Source organism: Psammomys obesus, unplaced genomic scaffold (genome assembly GCF_907164565.1).
Source record: "Psammomys obesus unplaced genomic scaffold, mPsaObe1.curated_primary_1811, whole genome shotgun sequence".
Classification (NCBI taxonomy): domain Eukaryota; kingdom Metazoa; phylum Chordata; class Mammalia; order Rodentia; family Muridae; genus Psammomys; species Psammomys obesus.
Genome location: NW_026596321.1, coordinates 150,440 through 156,412, shown reverse-complemented (window position 1 = coordinate 156,412; position 5,973 = coordinate 150,440).

The window sequence follows — 5,973 nt, the reverse complement described above, 5'->3', positions numbered from 1 at the left end:
ATCGATATTTGGCTGCCAGGCCCAGAAAATCTGAGAGCCCTTTTCTGGAAGAGGAACATGGGAGAGACTGACCTCACCTTGTCATAGGCAATGTGGGACAAGTAACTCCAGGTGTCCTTTTTGTCCTTAATGTAGGCCAGGCCTTAGCAGTAGGTGAGGCAGTAGGGCAGTCTTGCCCACTGGTTATTACACCACAATTCAAGTGCAGTCCTTTTTCGTTGAATATCTTCTTGGAGACCTTAGGGTCACCGTTAGGAGCTGGGGTCTCTGTCATAGTAAGCTTTTTCATTAAACATTTAGATGCCATACTCTCTGAAGTGTCAGAGGACCATTCACCTATTAAGGACAGCTGAGCTAAACAATCTGTGTTTACATTTAGTTACCCATTCCAGGCTAACCATGAAACGCAAGAGGCTGGATAAAGCTCAGTCTTGTCATTTACCGTATCCGGTCTTAGAATGATTTTATTATAAATATATTTCTGAACACATTAAAGAACCTGACTTATCTGGTGAACAATACTAATCTTTTAAAAATGTATAAATTACACATTTTTGCATTATTTCATTCACAATGTAACATGACTAAGTGTAGGTGCCAGCACTTACTTATAATGGGCCAAGGTTACCTGATTTGGCTGATGAGAAATGAATCTTAACCAAGTAGGGGTAGAAGGTTTTAAAGCAGCCAGATTACTTTAATGCCTGAGGGAGTGCCTTGGGTTCTCAGGAACTGAAAGGTTCTCTGTGTCCCAGGAGCCATTGATTTTAACCTGAAAAAAAAAAAAAAAACCTATGACATATATTTTGCAAAGCAGCTAGATCAGGCCAATTCCATGATTCATTGCAGAATTTTTTTTTTTTTTTTTTTTTTTTTTTAGTGGATACAAGTCAATCTTTAAAGCATACAGAAAGTAGCAAATTATTCTCAAGGCTGTTATGCTGCCAGTATAGCCAATAACAAAATTATCAGAGGCATTTCTATGAACCACAGTTTAGAAGTCCCAATTACAAACAGAAAAATAATAATGAAAATTACTTTTGTCAGGTTTTAAGCAATGATGAAGGGTGATTCTTCTAACTTTGAATGTTAAATGGTTAATATTTTATCAAACACAGCCTGAACATCAATAGCCATTGTTATGTAACCATCTTTGCCTAATATAATCATAAACAGTGGTATCCAAGTCCTAAAATGTGTTGATATAAACAGGGATATTATTCTATTTTCAGTTAACAAAGTGAAGCAGAAGATCAAGCACAGAAGCCCAATATATTTCATCAGTAACAGACGTGTTTAACAGATAAAAATAGCAAGGAACAGCAATTTTCTAGTCACACCTTTCCCCTGAGATTGCATAAGCTTCACCCTTAAAGGGAGATTATTTCAAAGACCCCAAGTCCCTGTTCTCTTTTTAATTCTCCCCTCTTAGGTGTAGCCTGAGTATATGAAGACCCAATATCAGCACAGAAGCAGATGCAATCTTTAATGTTGCCATTAATTTCTATTGAGAGGGACAGGTGGCATTCTGACATGTGGCGTTAATATTCTTAGTTGTTTAAAAATAATCATTTCTGCCTCTTTATTAACCATCAGGTACCTGTCTGATATGCCTGACCATCAGCTTGCATCTCCTAATTGTCCCCAACAGTTTGTGATAATTTATTTACTTTTGTTTAATTTTGAAAAAAAAATATATATATATATAGGAGGCCAAATAAAGCCCATGCTGGCAATCAATTATGCCCATAAGCACAGTCATGAATATTTTAAAGAATGCAGCAATAAGCACTCAACCTTTGTGTCCCAATCATTTCTAACAGTCCATAGCAAAATGACAATTGCTGAACTGAAGCTCCTTCAGCACCACGATCCCCTAACACAGAGACCGGGAACTTCCTGGATCCCCACATGGCACAGCATCAGGGAACACAGGAGTTCCCTGTATGGCCCAGTTTATACGTTAAAAGACAGCTCTCCTAAGAATGCTAGTAAAAACAAGGAGGCCAAACACCCCCCCCCCCCTTAAATCTGTCTCCATTAGCCTCAGAAGCTAGTGATTACTTTTTAAATATTGTAACTTTTTAACCTACATAGATCTGTTGTGGTGGTGGTACCGTCAATAATAAATTAACCATATGATTTGCTGGCAACCCGAGGCTATCTCTGCAGAAAGGTCTTTTGTCTTCCCATAAAGGGTTGAAAAATTGTTTCAGGTTCTTTGTCAGACTGTTCAAGGTCATGTCTTATTGTATCATAAGATAGGAAACGTTTAGTTTAGTAAAGACATTATAATAAAATACCTGATAAACTTTAAAATGTTCCATAGTCTCATACATTTAAATATTTTAAAGCTGCTTTTGCAATATCAAAACAAAGTACCCTTTGAAGTCACAGAACATAACCATAATTTTCATTAGACAAAATCAAATTTTAACAGTGTAAATGATTTCTAAATTGACATCAAGTGCATTACTTTGATGTTATAAAGTTTGGCTGGCAGCAAGAAAAGCTCTTGTATATGAACACATAGAGGTGCCTCAGTTGGTGCCTTATTAATCAAGCACAGCCTCAAACTTTGTCTCAAAATAGTGACGTCCTTTAGGCTACTGAGGGTGTACACTTGGTGCCCAACTATGAGACAGGAGAGTAAGAGCACATTTGCTCAACAGTTTGCTCCCACAGATAGTTTTTTCTTTTTGCCAAGATTTGAGCATTAAATTCAGAAATATTTTCACTCCTTCAGAGTTAGAATAGAAAACCAAATGGTGCCACCACCAGTGGCTTCAGTAGGAAAAACATAACATCAAAGTTTCTCTTAATCGTGCATTTTAAATATCAACGTGTGCGTTTCATCTGCACGATCATAGGCTTGGCTGTAGGTGGCGAGGCCCGCCTCACCCCCCGGAGCTTTTGCCTTCAGCGTATCGAGTTGTGGTAAGAGATCACAATCAGGACGGGAGAGTGGCAGGTGTCAGAGCTTCTGAGAACCCTGTCTCAACCCAGGAGTACCTTTAGAGACCTGTTTCTTTAGTTGGCTCATGCTATTTCTTGTTCAGAATGCTCCAACCCTAAGTTACAAGTGTAAATTAACTTTTTGTTACAGATGCGTGAGTTTTTAAACAATATCCAAAAATTTATAAGTCAATAATCTATAACCAAAATAATAAACATGCTAAATTTATTTTCTTTTTTATTAACTACACTTTATTCACTTTGTATCCCCCCATAAAACCCTCCCTCCTCCCCTCCTAGTTCCACCCTCCCTCCCCTTCTTCATGCATGCCCCTCCCTAAGTCCACTCATAGGGGAGGTCCCCCTCTCCTTCCTTCTGATCTTAGTCTATCAGATCTCATCAGGAGTGGCAGCTGCATTGTCCTCTTCTGTGGCCTGGTAAGGCTGCTCCCCCCTCAGGGGGAGATGATCAACGAGCAGGCCAATCAGATTATGTCAGAGGCAGTCCCTCTTTCCATTACTATGGAACCCACTTGGACACTGACTAAATTTATATTTTTAAGAACAGTCAGAAACAAACACGTAGTGGGTATATACATTTATATATTTAAAGCAGACAAAACTTTTCTTACTTTTTTTAGCTGTAATTTCAAGGGAGGGGCACCTTGCTATCTGCTGAATCCAATTCTCATGGCCACAGAGGCTTTGTAGCAGGACCAGCCATCTCCTTACTGGAGAAACTGAGAAGCAGCTGCTGCCCCTTTGAGAGCATGCGCAGATCAGCCCCGGGCCTGGTGCCAGTTTCTGCTAGGCTCCAAGGGCAGAACCAGTTTATCAGTTCAGCTGCCTTATTTTTCTGAAAATTCTTGAAATGAGTTAAAGCTAAACCAGCAGATGAAGTCTGGCCTTTTTCCCAGAATATAAAACACGGAGCACAGTAACACATTTTGGCTAACCTTACAGAGCAATAACACATTTTTGGCTAACTAGACACACCTAACCTTTAAGCTGATTGGTCCTAAGTGAGGTAAGTGGTCCAGGGCTCAGGGTCCTCTGGAGCACATCAAAGTGTAGCCATGTGTGTAGATAAGGAGGAGGCAACCGGAGTGGAGCCAAGTGAACAGATAACAAAGTAGCAGTTATGGCGCTATTGAATCATAAGGCCAGCTATGAATAACCCTTTCCAGGAAGCAGAGTTGAAAAGCTTAAAATTTTGAACTTAATTTCACCTTAGAAACAAAATGGAAGCTGAGTACAAAGATGGATGCGGCCTTGTCTCAAACAGCAGGCTCCAACATGCGTATGTTTCGGTTCACTTTATTAGGCTGATATATACAGGATTAAAAAACATTGTTTCGGTCTATTAAGCACAAACATTAAAATCACTGTTTACAGAGTTGCTATGCTGTGCAAAGCAACTGGGCTAGTAGAGCAGGCACACACTGCAGATGTGAGTGGGAAGCCCCGTGCCTCCAGGAAGCTGACTGAAGGCCCCTTCCCGGATTACTGTGGAACGTGAATCAGTATCAGTGCAGGGCTGGGGACCGACAAGCTTTTCCAAATATGAGTCTGACTTAAAGGGCCCTTCCCCAATTGCTCCAGGGATGGATGGACCCCGAACTGTCTGCAGCTCTGCCCTGCAGACACAGAGGGGCGCTTCCTGTGAGGGGGTGACGCTTCAGTCAACGCCAACTCTGCCCATCACCCACTTTGGTTAAAGCCCTTCCGCTGCCTCTCTGCATAGACCTGGGTGGATGGTGAGATTTCTCTGCCAGGTCATATCCCAGGGGAGACAGCCTGGCATCTCTTGTGCATGGTGACCATACCTTTATACAGCAACTTTCCTCTCATCTGTGATTTCAAACATTTGTAAAGAACTGCTCTCCCAGCTGAGCAGTGGCCGTGCACTCCTTTAATCCCGGCACTGGAGAGGCACAGGCAGGTGGATCTCTGAGTCTGAAGCCAGGCTGGTCAATAGAGATAGTTCCAGGTCAGCCAGGGCTACACAGAGAAACCCTGTCTCAAAAAATCAAACCAACTAAACGACAATTGATCTCCCAAACAGAGGCATGTTAGTAGGATGAAGTTTAAAAGTGGCAGTTTTTTCTAACCTAGCTATCTCTCAAATAATTGATTCTGAGACCATGCTGCCTCAGTTACTTTCCAGCCACATGCTCTAAGTTACTTGCATTTAGTCTTGCCTGGCTCACTCTGCTGTCGCTGTCTGTCCTCATTGATAATTCTCTTGGAAACTGCTCATCATGCCCGACCTCTTGACAACCTTCTTCACGTGCCTCGTGGCCCATTTCCTCCTCCTCGTTCTTAGACTCCTGACTCAGATCAGAAGTCCAATCTCCCTATCTCCTCTGCACAGTCATTGGCTGTTCAGCTTTTTATTAACCAATCAGGGATAATCGGGGAGAATTATTTACACCACCTTGATACAGAAGATGGTTCAGCATTCATGACAGTGCCTGTGTCTGGACTGTAACCGGATCTTGGGGTACAGAAACCGTCATCTAAATATATAGTGTACAAGACCCTACTTCACCATCTCCTCCCTTTAGTCTAATAAAAGCTCTTCCTTTTTTCTTATAACAATAATCTTTTTATAATAAGGACAATTATGAAACAACTATGAAAACTATCAGGTAAGAATTACATTCATAATGTTCAGTCCATTTGTATTTGACAACTTTAGAGAGAGTACTCTATTTATCCTCTCTTGGTGAGTTCAGAGTTCTGTATTTAAATAATTTTCTATTATAGCTGCATTTATAAACCTAAAAATATTTACCTAGAAAATGTCTTTTAAAAACATTTTCATAAATCCTAAACAACTTAAGCTTGTAAGACAATAACTATCTAGCCTTCAACCCCATCAGAGACTTGAGAAGGAATGAGTATTGCCTGAGTGTACAGAAAGTGCAGAGAAAGCAGCTTCCAAAACTATAGAAATGACAGAGGCAGCGGCTGCCTGGACAGCTACCACAAATTTCTCTATGATACTGGAACATC